Source organism: Lepidochelys olivacea, assembly GCF_965140295.1.
Source record: "Lepidochelys olivacea isolate rLepOli2 genome assembly, chromosome: 5".
NCBI lineage: Eukaryota > Metazoa > Chordata > Testudines > Cheloniidae > Lepidochelys > Lepidochelys olivacea.
In genome coordinates, this window is record NC_140415.1 from 93,068,956 (window position 1) to 93,086,664 (window position 17,709).

Here is a 17,709-nt window from a genome sequence, read left to right on the forward strand (position 1 = left end):
ATATTAATCCTGTACAAACAAAATGTAGTGTTCACAATGTACTTTTTCAGGACTGTGCTGTCCTATGAAATGGTACAGAATGTGGGACTGTTTGAAATTGATGTTTTCTATCTATGTTTTAGTAACTGTTGTATACAGTATGTCTCAGTCTTTAAAAGAAGATATTTTTGATGTAAAACAATTTTCATATTTAGTTTGGACTTTTGTTGTATTTCTGAACATTCGAAGAGTGTTATAAAGACACGCAGTTTAGGGCAGGAAGGGAACACCACATCATCTAGTTTGAGCCACATACAACACCCAGCATCCACACACTAAACCCAACCAGGTTCGGTTGACTTATACCGTATTTCTACATATGTATGTTTGTATTCTGTATAGAAAGCCACTACGTACCCAGTTATGGAGCTGCTAGTTGCAACTCTGCAGCTAAGGTAGTGTTGAGTTATGCACTTAAGCAGGGACTCAACTTTTTTGTAACATATGAAGAATACCGTGTATCCTCCCAGAAAATTTGTTCAGCATTCAGAGTAAAAGCAATAATTTTGGGAAGTTAACAAATATGTTTTATTAGTTCCAGTTAAAAATGAGTTTGCAGAGAGTCTGAAACAATAATTCTAAGTTGTGAATTGCCCCATTCCTGGTAATAGGAGCTAACTCAGATGCCAATGAGAATGAGGATACAGTACTTTAAATTTCAAAATTGTTTACTACTCATCAAAGCATGAAGGGGATAAAGTATTGTATTATGACGTTCTGCGTGACCATTTCCCAAAATAAATGTGTGTAAAGGACTAACTGGGGGGCGGAAATAGCACAAACTCTGTATAAACTAAGATGTGTAGACCTTTAAAGACACATGGTAGGATTGGTAAAGCGAGTCTCTGCTCCCAAAAGTATGGGAAACTGCAGTAGGATTTGGAGGATCTCATCAGCTTTGTGTGACTCCAAGAACGTCACTGCCTGTCCTGTTTGCACCAGCGTATTTGGACTTTCTCATGTCAGCTTTCAAGAAATGTCTGAGTGATCTCCCTGTGTCTACTTCAGCCATTGCAGCTGTTAATGGCCCTGTTGACAGCAGAGACAATGGTCCACATTCTTGTGTTTAGCAATTTTTCATTCCTTAGCTCTACAAAGGCCAGTGACTGGTCCAGTCATTCCTCAGCGGGATTTACCCCTCTCCTGCAGATCCTTATAGGAACCCCATCTTAGTCTTTGAAGCAGTCTCCTTTGTGTTTGATTTTTTTCAAGATAGCTTAATGGCAATCATCTTGGCCAGATAAAGTCAGTGGGATTATTCCATTGTATACCACTGTAAGGGGCCACAATCTGTCCTAAATGCTGCAGAGCTCCCTCATGGAGAACTATGCTGCTCTCTGTCCTTTCAAATGATGCATAGAGACGTAGAATGACCTGAATTTAAAACTATGGTGTAATTTTTAACAATAAAAGTCTTTTTTTTTTTTGTAACATACAGTCAGCTTGTCATAATCAATCCTGTCAATACTACTGCATCATAATAAAGGAGAACAAGGGATCTCTGTTTTCACTCGGCGGGAGAGGACAGGGAGAAGGGATGAAAACACTGTCCATAATTTATGGGCTAATTAAAATACTCCAAAATAAAACATGAATAAGACACATTGTATATTTGTGGCATTCTGATCTCTTTCTCACTTTAGCTTTCATTTTCTATGTAGAGAGAGGTCCTTTATCTGTTATCTCTATACAGCAGATAATACAATGCAGAAAGGAAGTAAACAGTGACCTAAGAAAACTTGGTTGCTTTACCAAGTGCAAACTAGATACCATCAGATTAGGCCTGAAAAAAGGCTGGGAGTAGTTGGGTCATGACAAAACCTAAACTTAATTTCCCCAATAGTAATTTCTCCTTACTGTTACTCACACCTTCTTGTCAACTGTCTGTAATAGGCCACTCTCTTACCACTTCAAAAGTTATTTATCCTCTCTTGGTATCCTGCTGTTAACTGATTAATCTCTTTAGACTGACCTAAAACTTGGTAAAGCAAACCACATCCTCTTTCATGTATTTATACCTGCTCCTGTATCGTTTACTTCATACATCTGATGAAGTGGGTTCTTGCCCACGAAAGCTTATGCCCAAATAAATTTGTTAGTCTCTAAGGTGCCACAAAGACTCCTCGTTTTTTTTGCTGGCTAGTAAGTTATTCAGTGACCTATTGGAAATTCATAGATTTTAAGGCCATTATGATAATCTTATCTGATTTCCTGCATAACACAGGCCATATAGTTTCACTAGACATTTCTACAGTGGAAAAAATTATTATTCTCTACTATATAAATGAATTTTGAGTCCAATAACTTGTTGATGAAACAGTGAATATGTTCTGTGTTTGTACAGCGCCTAGTGCGGGGCTGGGGGTGGGGAGATTAGGGCTAGGGCTCCTAAGCACTAAAGTAGCACTGACCTCTGCCACTTGAAGTAATGCAGTCATTGGTAGCAGTAGTAGGTTGTTATCCTCTATGTGGACCAAAACATCAGAAAAGAATGAGACACACATTTTCCTAGTGGCTTTCAAACCCCTCTAATCCTATACCCCTCACTCTCTGCTGTCCTCTTCCCCCTGCAATCTCTTCCTCCTGCCCCAGTTCCTCACCCTCTCTGCATTCAAGTCATGAGGATTCCTCCTCCAGGCTGTCTCAGTGCCAGCAGAGGGGTACATTGAGAGCATAGGAGACAGTCTTTCTGCTCTCAGTTCTGGTGCCCAGGCCCATAGCAATCTGGAACACCAATAACGGTAAATGCTGCTCAGCACCTGTAGTCTTGGGATGGAGAAGATTCAATGACTGTGCGGAGGACAAAAACTTAGTCTAGTTGGCACATAGGAGCTTCATAGATTGGAGCATTCTTAGTGCAGATGAACGCTTTGGAGAACTTAGCCACCCACAAATCTTAACTGAGCATGTGCAATTTGATTTTTCATGGCTCATAACTTGGTCAAATGTGAGTGAATTTTCACAGTGACAGCAAAAGGCACATGCCTGACACCAGACTGATCCCTCTGGCAAATTTCAATTCATTGCTCCAAAGCAAAGGTGTGCTACAGCTTTCAGTTAAACAATTTTAAGAATTTTTTAAACACATAATTTTCCCAAATCCCTTTTTCAGAAATGGCAGAACCATTTTATCTTAAACTTCCCAAAAAATACAGCCTGAGACAGTCACCCAGGATAGAAAATTCCAGCCCAAACTGCTAAAGAGAGACAAAATTCTAAGTAACTGAAAACAGTGTCTTATGATGGAAACCTTAACTATAGGTGACACTAACAGCTCTGTCTATAATAAAAGTTTATAATTATTTTTGGTGCTGGTTTCTTTTCCTCTCTTCACCAGGATGGTTTTTAATGGTGGTCACTTTCTTTCATGACTGTCAAATTATGCCTTTTTTTGTTATCTAATAAAGTGTTCTTAAACAATTCCCAATCATCATAATTATGAGCTCATAATTATCTTCATCTTTTGAAATGGTCCTTTTAAAGAGCCATGGATACATAGTTTTGTTCAGCTGCATTATTGCAGCTCCCTGGCAGAGGCAGGTTAAATGCTTGATAATTCATACACAGTGAAATATCTTTTTTACCTCTTTGGTCACATTCTGAAAAGCAGCCCTTACATTGAAACAGCCAATTTTGAAAGCATACTGCTTGCATTAAAATTAACTGTTCCTCTAAACCCTTTTCTCTGAACTACTGTGACTGAACCAGTAAGTCACCCAGGTTAGTAAAACATGTTCAATCATTTCCTGTGTGTCATTGGTAGGATATAAAATGTTGTTTTCTATAAATCTACTTACATTTATACTCACCATTCCTATGAACACCCTAAAAATGCCCAATTATAGCAAACATGATTTTATAGATAATAATAGGCTCATTTTTGAAGTTTGTACATATGGCTAGATAATTGAGAAGATTTAACTTACCTTGCCCATCCAGCACCCACCAGGGTTGGCAGAAAGACTAGGAACATCTGCTTCAAAGATTTGTGTCCGCTGATGTGGCTTCTTTCCTGCTTCTCAATAATGACTGGATTACTTTACGCGGCTGAATTTTTGGTGGTTATGTTGCTCTGCATAGAAATGTGTCATTGCAGAGTCATCAGACCCCCTCTGTCCTCACCATCTGAGTAGAATGATCAACAAAATCAATCATAAGAAACTTCAAAAGACAGTTCTCAAAACATGAGAGCTAATCATGGCTAATGAGATTAAAAAAAGGGTATAAAAAGTTTACAAATTTGAAATTTAATAATAATTATTACTCAGCATTTACATAGCACCTTTCACAGAAATAAATCACATTACAAATGGAAGCCAGGCTGGGAGTGCATGGCTTTTTTGGCTCCCACAAAATGAAAAGGAAAAATTCTGGGTGTGTTCCGAGCAGCTGCCAGGTGAATTTGTATATTCAGCTCTTTGGCTCATCTGAGAGGTAAAATGGTAAAATTGAGGGGGGTTCCTACTGATGCAGGGTATAATTTACATCTGCTAAAGTGGTGCTTTTTTATTTATTTTTTTATGGTGCATCCGGTTGTTTGATTTTGTATTTCTTTGTTGTCTGGTAGGAACTGTGTTAAACTTATTTTGTGTGAATGCGTGTATGTGGAAAGATAAAGTAAGAGTGAGAACTCTGAGGTCTCACTTTGTTCTGGGGAGAGGTTCCAATCCAGAGTCTTTAACTCCAGCATCTGTTTGGAGCCAGCTGTGATGAGTTGAAGCCAAACTAGTGGAATGCTGACAATGGATCAGAGCTAGCCTAGTGCAGTAGCTCTCAACCTTTCCAGACTACTGTATCCCTTTCAGGACTCTGATTTGTCTTGCATGCCCCCAAGTTTCACCTCACTTAAACTACCTGCTTTCAAAATCAGACATAAGAATACAAAAGTATCAGAGCACACTATTACTGAAAAATGGCTTACTTTCTCCTTTTTACCATATAATTATAAAATTGGAATATAAATATTGTACTTAAATTTCAGAGTATAGTGTGTATATATAGCAGTATAAACAAGTCATTAAATGCAATTTTAGTTTGTACTGACTTTGCTAGTGTTTTTTATGTAGCCTGTTGTAAAACTATGCAATTATCTAAATGAGTTTGGCAAAAAGACATCAGAGCTGTCCACAGCAGTCAAGCTGAGGGGGACTGCCCTTATCTACATCTACTTGACTACTACCAAGTCAAACAATTTGGGAATGTGGTATGGGTGAATAAGGATGTGAAGTGGGGTGAGGTGGGAGATCTAACAACCAGCCAAGAATAATGACTGAGGCTCTGAGGACTGTCCCATTTATCTATTTTGTGATTTTTGCTTAATTTCATTTTAAAATTTATTAAAATAGTTTATTCCAAATAAAATTACCATGGCCAGCTATCTGAAGGGATAGTCTACAGTACACCAGGACCAACTAACATGATTTTAAGGTAGTTAAACTGTATCTACATTAGATGCAAAATGGTTTTTCATATCCCATTTAGTAACTTGATTTTGAAAGGCAGCATTTTTCCTGTCTAGACTAGGCCAGGGAAGCCATTACAAATGGTTGAAAATAATTGAAAGCATCCACCTCTTCATCAGCTTTCATTGTAAAGTAAGAAGACCTTTTCTTATGTTTGTATTTCTGTTCTGTCACACTGGGTTATATTAATTCAAATAACTAAAGCACATACTCAAAAAGTATGTCTGTGAATTTCTTGTTTGTATCCTGCTAGCAAATTTTGCCCTAAATGTCTAAAAGTAATTATTAATTGAGATTGAATTACTCAATTGAACTAAAAAAGAAAAACCTACTCAAGGAAACTAACCTAACAGTTTGAGGAAAAACACTTGGAGGCAGGAGTTACGGCAGTATATAAATAAGTGTGTCAGGAAAGAAGAGCTGAATCTGACTCAGAATTTGAACTGAAGGACAGTTTCCAGTTCTCACTTGGACTGGGGTCACAGTTCTAGCAGCTAAAATAATTAGCTCAACAGGTATATAAGCAGAAGCCAAAATGGTAAATACTTTTTATTAAATAGTTACCATTTGAACTCTGACCTTTTCTCTTGGTCAGTCTGAAGAACTTTGTCCTCATCTCTTGCACTAATGCTATGAAAGAAATTACACATAAAATTTGTTCATAAAGCAAGCAAACAGTGAAAGACTGCCCTCTAGTGACACCTGACAGTAATCTTTCAGAGGTTGGTCTACTCCTTAACAAGGACCAAGTTATTTCAAATCTGCCAGGGTTGGATTTTTTTTTTTTTTTTTGGATTAAGACATTTTGAAAATCTTCCTCAAAAGTAACAAAAGACTTGGGAACATGGTTGAACCAGAAATGTATAGGTTTACTCATAATTCTTTGAAATTCCCTGGAATCAAATTAGATTTTGTCTTCTGTGGCTCCAGGTAAACAAGCAAGCCATAAACTGAGGGCAGTCAATAATACTTATGAGTCTTCTCCATGGTAAGAATTCCTGATGGTGGTTTTTCTGTTGTTTCTTGGGAGAAGGGGCTTAGAATTGCTTTTCTTCTGGGTTCCCCTCGAAACCTGTTACACCTGTATAATATTTGTTCATCGGCCTTTTACTGCTACAGACCCAACACAATGCCACTTTTTAGGGTGAGTATATTTCTGCCCACAAGTCACAAAGCTTAGCTGGTAGATATATCTCATCTTCTAATGATATGTTCCACAGTTTATTAGCAGGGCCATCCGAAAAAGCTAATTTACGAAGCCTACAGCAGCTGGCAAAAAGCATTCATCAACAAACTGGAGAGGATTGGCCAGGCTCTCTATTTTCTGGTTGGGGCCTTTCCCTGTGGCTAAGTGGGTTGTTTAGCCTATTATTTAAGTTTTTTTCCCTGCATTAATCATGCTATGTTTACAGTATTATATGTAGTCCTATATAAAAATGCCTATTTTACATAGCTTTAAAAATTTTAATTTTATGCATAGCCCGCTAGTAAGCAAATAAAAATAAAAAAACTCAAGCAACAAAAATAAGTATTCTCAAAAAAAAAAAATTGTTAAAAACCCCAGGGCATAGCCCCTAGTTAAGTCAAAAAAATAAAAGGCCATAAAAGTAAAAAAAAAAAAAAAAGTCTCCCTGCTGTAGGCCTAAGAGCTTCTTTTCAACCCCCCTTAATAAAACTCAGGCCTGGCTGGTTTAAGTAAGCTCTTTTGCTCTTAAAACAATGTTGCAGTTGTAAATAATGCCTCATAATATAAAGTTTGCTAATGCCAAGTTAAAAATAATTTAAAAAACTGCTACAAAGCCAGACAAAATGTGCTAGTTGTTTAAGTTGCTAAAAATGTTTATTAAAAATTGCAAAAAATAAACATTGTTGTAACCCATATAAAAAAAACCAAAGTATTTGTGCAAAGCTTTAATTAACTAATATGTAGTGCAGTAGCATTGAAAAATATAAAAGTGTATATAATAACCTGCTCTGGTGTGCAGGATTTGAGATTTCTCTCCCTGTACCTTTCTTTAAAATTCCAAATGAACTTTTATGCTTCTCCATCCCATTGTGTTTAATAAGTAATGCACATCGGGCAACAAACCCCTGCTGTTGTTTTGCCTCTGGGCACTGGGTGCTGGCAACACTATTTTAACTGCTTGGCAGTTCTAAAAACAAGTATAGGAATAAATCAAATTTTAATATTTTGAAGGTTTTATTAATTGATTGTATTTCATCTTTCCTGTTGGAGCACATCTCCCAGTCTCTTACTGTGAAATTAAATAATACATCTGTGAATGGAAGGATCTCTGTCATGTTATTTTACTCTAAGCCAATGACTTAGATTCTTCCCTGCCATGTGGCAACACTGTGATCCTCTGCTGGTGAAAAGCTGTTTTCAAGCTGGCATAGCCAGCCAGTAGATGATTCTCCCTATGTTAGGAAATTCTAACTAGTGTAGAGCCACCTCCGCCGCCTCCTCCTCGCCCTTGGAGTAGTGGCAGGGGTAAAAGTAACTTAAAGGACTTACTGGTATGCCAGAGTCCTGAGTGGGGGTGTGGCCTCAACCGGAAGAGGTGGGGGCTTTAAATCAAGATTTAAAGGCCCCCGGGCTCCAGCTGTGGCTGGGAGCCCCAGGGCCTTTAAATCACCCTGGAGCTAACAGCTGCAGAAGTGGCTGGGAGCTCAGGGCCCTTAAATCACTGCACAAGTCTTGCCATCGCTACCCCGGGGCTCCGCCAGAGCCCTGTGGCTGCTCGGGTTAGCGGTGGCAGGGCTCCGGTAGTGATTTAAAGGGCCCGGGGCTCCCCGCAGTGCCCGGTGCACCAGGACCTTTAAATCCCCTCCCAAGCCCGGCTGCCGGAGCTCCGGGGCTTTAGCAGCTGGGCTCTGGCAGTGATTTAAAGGGCTAGGGCTCCCCACAGTGGCTGGAGCCCCGGGCCTTTAAATCACTGCTGGGGAAGCTGGTCCGGTCTGGCATGGTGTACCGGACCGGCTCACTTTCACCTCTGGGTAGTGGACAAGGTTGATGAAAAGGAGGTATGACTGGGATTTTCCTACACATTGGTCATTCTTAGCTGTTAGAACATCTCCTGGGGGCTGTGGATAGACGGCACAATTTAGAATAGCCCTGAGGTTGCTTTAAATTGCTTAAACTGAGTTTGAGCACAAAAAGCGCACAGACTCAAGGGTCCTGTCCCATTTCTGTAATCCAGGTAGGTCTTAAATCTATACTACATTAATTATGGACTGAGATGACAGCAAAATCTATAGTACATAATATTTTCCATTTTAAGGCCCGTTCCTAGTTGCTTATAATTATTCCAAACTGTAACAACTTGGGCTGAAATTTTCCATCCTGCTTCCCTGCCACAGCCTGATTTTGCTAAACTTAAAAAATAAAAATAAAAAATGGTTCAGTTGTTTCTGAGAATGGGATTGGGGGGAAATGTAGTTTTCCCAATGTTAAACCAAAACCTTTATTTCTGTGTTTTAGCACCTTCAGACTTTGGAACAGGAACTTGGAAATTTGGCAGGGGAACAGTCTTGGGGCAAGAGAGATGTCTTCTGCTGCCCCTGTGAATAATTTACACAGATTTGGCCAAGTCATCGGACACTGAAAATCACCATTTCTACATATTCACTGGAGTTTGTTAGAGGCTTGCTGCTAAAATCTTTAAACATTCCATCTCCATGGAACATGCCCTCAGGCTCCAAGGAGCTTCCTGCATGGTAGGTGTGAAGTTATTGACATGAACTGTGACCATACAGATTGTTGTTGCAACCAAGGTCCTATAGGTGCACCAAATCTTGTACAAAGGAAGTCAAGGTTGTAGAAAGGTTGTAATTTGCTGGTTATGATTATGCGGTCTGTATGAGTGTATCATTTTTGTATTTGAAGTTATGAATATTGGCTATGTCAGGGGCGGGCAAACTTTTTGGCCTGAAGGCCATATTGGGTTTCCAAAATTGTATGGAGGGCCGGTTAGGGGAGGCCGTGCCTCCACAAACAGCCAGGTGTGGCATGGCCCCCGCCCCCATCCGACCCCCCTGCTTCTCACGCCCCTCCCCCCCCCGGCCCTTTCCCGGGACTCCTGCCCCATCCAAACCCCCTGTTCCCTGATGGGCCCCCGGGACCCCTGCCCCATCCACCCCCGCCCCCGCTCTCTGTCCCCTGACCATCCCTGGACTCTCTGCCCCTAACTGTGCCCCGCCGCCCCATCCAATCCCTCCTCTCATTCCTGACAGCCCCCACCAGGACCCCTACCCCATCCAACCACTCCTTCTCCCTGACCACCTACAGACCCCCCACCCCTAACTGCCCCCCACTGCCCCATCCAACCCCTCTCCTTCCTGACTGCCCCTCCCCCCCAGGACCCCTGCCCCATGCAACCACCTCTTCTCCCTGTCCCCTGACCGCCCTTGGAACCCCCACCCCTGACTGCCCCCCGCTGTCCCATCCAACCCCTCCTCTCATTCCTGACTGCCCACCCGGGACCCCTGCCCTCATTCAACCCCCCTGTTCCCCGCCCTCTGACTACCCCGACCGCTATCCACCCCCCAGCCCCTAACCGCCACCCCGAACTCCCCTGCCCTCTATCCAACCCCCCCTGCTCCCTGCCCCCTTACCACGCTGCCTGGAGCACTGACAGCTGCACCAGGACAGGCAACCGCGCAACACAGCATAGAGCACCAGGACAGGCCGGGCTCTGCAGCTGCGCTGCCCCAGGAGCTCACAGCCTCACCGCCCAGAGCATTGCACCAGCGGCACAGTGAGCTGAGGCTGCAGGGGGGTGGGGGAAACAGCAGGGGGGCTAGCCTTCCAGGTCAAGAGCTCAGGGGCCGGGCAGGAGGGTCCCACAGGCCTGATGTGGCCCGCAGGCTGTAGTTTGCCCACCTCTGGGCTATGTACTTGTATCTCAATGTGTTTGATTCTAAGTAGCCTCAGTGAAGCATTTGGCCAGCTTCTTGAGAAAGGACCATTCTCTGTAAGCACCCAATCAAGAAATATTTAACTGACAATGGACTTTGGGAGATGCCAATCTACATCTGAGCTCTCCAGGGAATGTTCAAACTAACATGTAAACAATGGCATCGGCCTGCAAAAAGCTGAATCATTCATGGACATGTGACTTGCCCAGGAGGCTACAAATTCCATCTTGTTGCTGAGACTTTGCACAGAAGAACAAAGGGGTTTCCGCCCACAAGAGAGAGAGAATATAAAAGGGCCTGGAAGCCTCTCCATTTTGTCTTCAGCTGGCTCAAGAAGTGGCCTCTCCACCCCAAAGAGATGCCTGAAAGAAACTGAGACAAAGGACCGTAACTATGGGTGTGTGAGTGATTGCTGGACCCAGGCCATAAGCCACAATGTTGGTCTGAAAAGGATTGGTCCCAGACTAGGAAGGAGTCTAGTCTGTGAAAGAAGCTTATTGGAACATCTCAGAGGGTGAGATTTACCTGTATTCAGTTTCCTACTATATTAGGCTTAGATTTGCGTGTTTTATTTTGCTTGGTAACTTACTTTGTTCTGTCTGTTATTACTTGGAACCACTTAAATCCTACTTTTTATACTTAATAATATCACTTTTGTTTATTATTGAACCCAGATAAGTAATTAATACCTGGGGGAGCAAAGAGCTGGGCATATCTCTCTATCAGTGTTATAGAGGGTGCACAATTTATGAGTTTACCCTGTATAAGCTTTATACAGAGTAAAATGAATTTATTTGGGGTTTGGATCCCATTGGGAGCTGGGTGTCTGGGTGCTAGAGACAGGAGCGCTTCCTAAGCCATTTTCAGTTAAGTCTGCAGCTTTGGGGGCATGGGTCAGACCCTGGGTCTATGTTGCAGCAGATTAGCATATCTGGCTCAACAAGAAAGGGTTCTGGAGGCGAAAAAGGGCTCAGAGGTAGCCTCAGAACATCAGGTGACAGTCCCAAGGGGGGGGGTCTGTGAACCAACCCGTCACAGTAGGTACAGAGCTAAAGACTTGGTGGGACATAGTAGCACAATCAGCAGCAGAATATTGTATGACTTAGAGGAAGGTGTGCACGATTGGGAACCTGAAAATAATCTTCAAGTTTTAGCTTTTCTACTGACTTGTGTTGTTAATTCGGTGTACTTCAACCCTCCTACCTTGGGAGACAGGCAAGTATCATTCCCTGCATTGCTGGAGGAGCTGAGAGATTGCACATGGTCATTTCTAATGGAGCTAAGAATAGAACTCAGGTCTCTAAAATAGCAGATACAAAACTCATCTATAGCTGTGGTGCTTTTCAGACACAACATGCCAAATCTGTGTGGTTGGGTGTGCTGTCTGTGTTAAGTTTTTCCACAGGTCTGGTCTGATCAAATTGAAATCAGTGTGTGAGCTGTTAATTTCCCTTGAAGAAAAGGATATCAAGGGGGAAAAGAATGGGGATAAAAAGGTTCCAGGTAAGTTGACAGCCTTCTCTTCCCTCCCCCATAAATCTTCACATGAGGCACCATTCTTTTAGCCCCCACCCCCTCAGCAGAAAAGTTTGGGTGTGGGCAGGGGCACAGGACAGGGTGAGGTGGGCTCTGGGTGGCGCTCAACTGGGCGGCTCCCCGGAAACAGCAACATCCCCCTTGCTTAGCTGCTAGGCAGAGGCATGGCCGGGCAGCTCCGCATGCTTCCTCCACACAGGCCACCACCCCCGCAGCTCCCATTGGCTGCATAATATAATGTGTCCTACAGAGGCCTGTGGCTCATTGAAGTAAGATGAGAAACCATTTATCCCCCTGATAATTAGGGTGCATATTATCATTGCACTCCACTACAAGTGGTGATAGTGATTACCATGAATCAGAGTAGAAGCTAAATGGCACTATTATTACATTAAAACTTCAAGTAGTTTGGTGTCACAACACCACCTCTGTGCTGGGTGTGTGTAGTAGTGTTCACTATTTCCCTGCCTTGCAGTTTTAATGTTTGGAGAGAGAGTGAAAATCATCAAAATCTTTTGTCCTTGTTAGAAATCTCTATAGACAAACCCTTCCTTGGTGAACATATACATCGGACTTCAGGCGCTAGACATGCTTGCCTTACTCTCGTGAACAGATAGGAGAGCAGAAGAACTATCTGTGCAGGATTCTCCTAAAAGTAACCCTTCGTATTTTACCTGCTCACAGAAGCAGGCTGGGGTAATTGCGATCTGCACCTTCATCTAAGGAGAAAACTAGGATGTTTGTGTTGGCTATTCCCTCTGCCGGGCTTCTCAGTGCATCCTATTGGCTCTGTCGCTCTTGGTTAGCCGCTCCCCCTGTTCGCTCCACCTAGCTACGCCAATGCAGCTTGTATGTTCTTTGGGACAGTGTTGTATTTTCCCCGGCTAAGGAGCTCAGGGCCTTCTCATGTTCAGCTCCTAACGGAATAGCACGGTGGTTGGTTTTTGTAGGACAGCCCGAAATCTGAACGGTACGCTAAGGCCCCTTGGGGTCAACCTGGAAGATACGCGGCCGGGTTTGGTCAACTTCATGCCATAGTCCTCTTCTGCCCCACGGTGGCAGCAGCACGAAGCCCAGCAAAGCGCTGGCGTCAGCCCGGGCCGGGCGCAGGAGGGGCGCGCGTCTGGCCCCTGGCGGCTGAAGCCGTGGCCAGGCCAGGCCCGCTGCTCTCCGAGCCCGGGGGGGCCAAGGACGGAGCCTGTGCGCGCGGGGGCGCCCGGCCGGGGGCGCAGGGCGGGAATGGCAGTGGAGGCGGAGGGGGCAGCGCTGCGCAGGCCGGGGCCTGGCGGGCTCGGGGCCAGCGGAGGCGGGAAGGCCGGGAACAGGCCGGCCCCTGGCTTTGGAGCTTGTACATTGCTACGAGGCGGGGGGGAGGGAGGAGCCGGGCAGGCCGGGGCGGGGACCGGCCCCTGCCTCAGCTCCGGGGCGCAGGCGGCCGCTTGCTCCTCCCCCTGCCCTGGCGACGGTTTCCACGGGGACAGCGGGGTGCAAGTGCCTGGAGCCGCGCCGGGCAGCCGCCAACCCCAGCCTGGCTCGCCTCGGCCCCAGACCCACTCCCGGGGCCCTTCCCGGGCTCTCGTCCGGCGCTCTGCTGGGCTGTGGGCAGGGGTGACTCGCCCAGCCCGACCGGACCCTCCGGCTCCGGCATAAATAACCCCCGTGCGGCCCGGCGCAGGGGCCGCGCCGCAGGCAGAACCCGAAGCCCCGGGGAGTCAGCCGGTCGGCGCCGTGGGCACTGCAGGCAAGGTGGGTGGGGAGTCCCGGGCCGGGCTGGGCTGGGCTGGGCGCAGGGCTGAACGTTTCACCCGCACACACGAACGCCTGGCCAGCCTCCCGCCAGGCAGCCGCCCCTCCCGCCAAACAGTCATGGAACTGCCCCCACTCACCCCAGTCCTGCGCGTTTAACTAGGCAGCCAGCCACTTCTCCAGCTCTACAGCTGCCCATCCAACCATTCAACTGCCCACGCAATCGCCCATGCGCCTGTCCCACCATGCAACTGCTGCAGGTTCAACTGTGCAGCCAGGCACGTAGCCACCTGGCCATGCACCTGTACAATCAACCAGCCAGCCAGGTGCCCAACCATGCAGCTGTGCAGCCTTCCTATCACCTGCATAGTCAGGCAGTCACTCACCCAGCCTTCCAATTGCCTAGCCACCCATCCAACCATGTACCCACACAGCCACCTGTTCTGCCTTCCAATTACTCAGCCACCCTCCCAGCCATACAGATGCTAGCCACCGAGCCTTCCAACCACCCATCTAGTCGTTCACTCACCCAGCCATATGACCGCCCAACCATCTATCTGCCTACTCATCCATACAGCTATCCACATACCCACCCACTAGGTCAGCCACTCATTTTCCCACTCAGCCACCCGCCTGCTCACTCAGTCATCTACCTCTCCATGCACCCGTTCAAGGAGGCGTCCAGCTGCCCATACAACTGCTCACTTCCCCACTTAGAGCCCATGAATGCAGGGGGAGAAACAACCTGATGCTGGGTCCCGGGCTTGTATGGAGTTTCCTTCAAGCCACCTCCTTCCTTCAGGAGGTGCCAGGAACTCACCAGCTCCTACTCCCTTCCCTGACAATGTCTTTTGTTTGTGAGCTGGACTCCTTGCGAGGGCCAGCAGCACTGCAGTGCCAGTTCTGTGCGGGGGGGAAAGGACATTCTGACTACTCCAGTGAAAAAACAGCATTGTTTGTTGGTGTGATATAACTTATCTCTAAAGTCCTAAAGATATCTGAGTTACTATGGTAGCTCCCTGGGGTCATTTCTTTTGGAAAGCGGATTTCTAAAAAGGGTAAAGTGGGCTGGAGTTAGGATAAACTATTAAAAATTAAGTGAGAGGTTGACCTGAGCCAGAGACGTTTGTTTGACCTTCATGTTAAAGAGAGCACTAAAGCAGCAGTATTTGAGATCTACTCCTGTAGAGACCCACCTGCGTACATGAAGATTGAGGAAGCCTGGTTTAAGGGCCAGAGACTAATTACTGGAAGGGCCAGGTTATTGAGTATATAGGGATGTACCAAAAGTTGTTGGAGAGCTAATGTGTTAAAGAATTCTCTTCTGACTTTAGATAGTATTGTGTTCAGTTGAAATGGACTTCTGTGTATCTAGTAAACATTATTTGTCCTTTTATCATTTGGAAATCTTTTAGAAATATTATTTGTTTTATGTTGCTTCATTTGTGTTGCTTTCTAGCAAAAGTTGATAAGATCTGGGCTGTATTCCTATCTGTGCGCCTTTGGGCAAGTCAATCACCCTGTTCTTCTTTTTCTTCCTCTGAGGCAACTGGGATAATATTTACCTAGTAATGTTTGTAAAATCTTTTGAGGTTCTTTAAGGGAAAGTACTGTAGAAGTGAAAAGTATTATTTTTAATTATTAATCTGGTCTACATTAAAGAAAGTTGTATAGAAGAGAACTCAGGGGAGAGATCAGAGATAAGTGTTGGTAAAATCAACAAAAGAAAACTCAATCTCTTGAAAACTTGGATGTTTAACCCTTCTTCTGCATCCAGAATTGTCATATTGTTGAACCAAAGGAGGGCTGTTATTGTATAATTTTCTTGTGGGGTGAGACAAAATGGGGGTAAAATAGGCTATCTGTGAATGGGAACTCTAGGCCAGGCTGGACAAATCAGGGTAGGCTTTGCCTACTTTATTAAGTTACATTCAATATGATTGTTACTCATGTTGTAAATTACCAATGAACATTTCTTTTAGTTTTGCCTAACCATATTCAAATATCACCCGTCTCTACTGGGAAACAAGAAAAACCCTTTCTCTGCATTTTCTCTCCTCTCCTCCTTCTGTTGCCAGTCTTACCATCCATCAGCCTCCTCCTAATTTTCAGTCTCCCCTCCCCACCATGTTGTTTACCAAGTTATTTCCCTGCTGAATTGCCCCACTTGACATAGCTTGTATTTGCAGCATTGTCACTGAAATAAACTAATATTCTGTCTCTCACACTGTACTATTAAAACACAAGTATAATTTATTTATACCTCTAGGTGGCAATTGCAGACTGTAATTTGTTTTAGAGAATCATATGATAACACATTGTTTTCTCAAGGGTTTAATCTGGTGGCATCCAGTTTGCTATGGAACAATGATTACTCCTGTTGGAATTCTGTGCTAAAAAATTAAAAATTCTGCAACAAAAAATTCTGCACACAATATTTTAAAATTCTGCATATTTTATTTGTCAAAATAACAATATAATCACACCAGTTTCAATTATTTTTGGTCATTTATTTCAAAATACCTGTCAGCAAGTATATCTGTAACAATACAGACAACAAAAAAGATTCAGGAAAGGTTTTTTGACAACTAGCTTCCTTACTAGGCATATTAATACAGAACTCTGAGTAATAATTCATTTAAACTACAATACAGAACCGTGTTTCCCGCACCCCTCAGAAGCAGAGCAAAGGCTTGGGGGAGTCAGAGGTAAGGGAGGAGTTGAGGGAGAGGGAAGTAAATTGCTGGGAAGGAGCCTGGGTGTGAATTTGGAGGGCTGTTGGGTATGGGTGGGAAAAGTATGGTATGACATTGCATTCCATGTGCTTTATGAAAATATGCTTATGAATGTGAATATGATATAACTGGAATCTGATTTATGCAAAAGGTCTCTTGTAAGGTATCATTACAAAGCTTATAATCTACTGCGTGTGTTCATCCTATTTGTATGTATGTATCATGCTTGTATCTCAAGCTAGAAATATGAAGTATAACTCTGAGGTCCTAATGTAATTATGCAAACTGTGGGCCATTAATAATGGCTTGGAATCTTGATGGCTTCCATTGAATTGGTTGTGAATGGGTTTATTTATCCGTAAGCCTTTCTGTGTATGTGTGGGCCAGCCCATGGGTAATGAAGAATGAGGTCTTACAGTGACATGTCACCTGAGACTGGAATCCATCTTAAATCTGGTACTTTTACATTTAGAGGGAGGGGTGGGGACCCAGAGAGACAAAAGTTTCCTGCCTTGTGCCAAAGCTATAAAAGGGGGTGAAACAGTACAAAGGAGGCTGCCAGTCATGAGAACACCCTGGGTTACCACCTAAGGCTGCCAGTCATGAGAAAACTCCTAGTTTCCACCTAAGATGTCTGCTGGAACTAACAAGGACAGTACCAGGAAAAGGATTGGGCCCAGACTAGGAAGGAGTCTAGTCTGTGAAAGAAGCTTATTGGAACATCTCTGAGGGTGAGATTTTACCTGTAATCAGTTTCTTAATGTATTAGGCTTAGACTTGTGTGTTTTTGCTTCATTTTGCTTGGTGACTGACTTTGTTATGTCTGTTATTACTTAAAACCACTTAAATTCTATTTTTATACTTAATAAAATCACTTTTGTTTATTAATTAACCCAGAGTAAGTGATTAATATATAGGGGAGCAAACAGCTGTGCATATCTCTTTATCAGTGTTATAGAGGGCAGACAATTTATGAGTTTATCCTGTACAAGCTTTATACTGAGTAAAACGGATTTATTTGGGGTTTGGATCCCATTGGGAGCTGGGTGTCTGGGTGCTGGAGGTAAGTAACCTGCTGAGCTGTTTTCACTTAAAGCCTGCAGCTTTGGGGGTGTGGACCAGACCTGGGTCTGTGTTGCAGCAGGCTAGCATGCCTGGCTCAACAAGGCAGGGAAGTCCCAAGCTGGCAGGGAAAACGGGCTCAAAGGTAATTCCAGTACGTAAGGTGACAGTGTCAAGGGTGTGTCTGTGACCGAACCCGTAACATATGGAAC

General features: G+C 44.1%; 1 long non-coding RNA gene across 2 annotated transcripts in view; it reads right to left on the minus strand.

The window, feature by feature from the left end:
- Nucleotides 1–15,062, minus strand: part of LOC311520863 — a 30,309-nt gene extending 15,247 nt beyond the window's left edge. For both annotated transcript variants that reach the window (XR_014711717.1, XR_014711718.1), the window contains exons 1-2: nt 13,841–15,062; nt 3,966–4,164 (exon numbers count right to left, since the gene is read on the minus strand). This is a non-coding gene — a long non-coding RNA (uncharacterized lncRNA). The remainder of the gene's footprint in view (nt 1–3,965; nt 4,165–13,840) is intronic.
- Nucleotides 15,063–17,709: the final 2,647 nt, after the last annotated feature.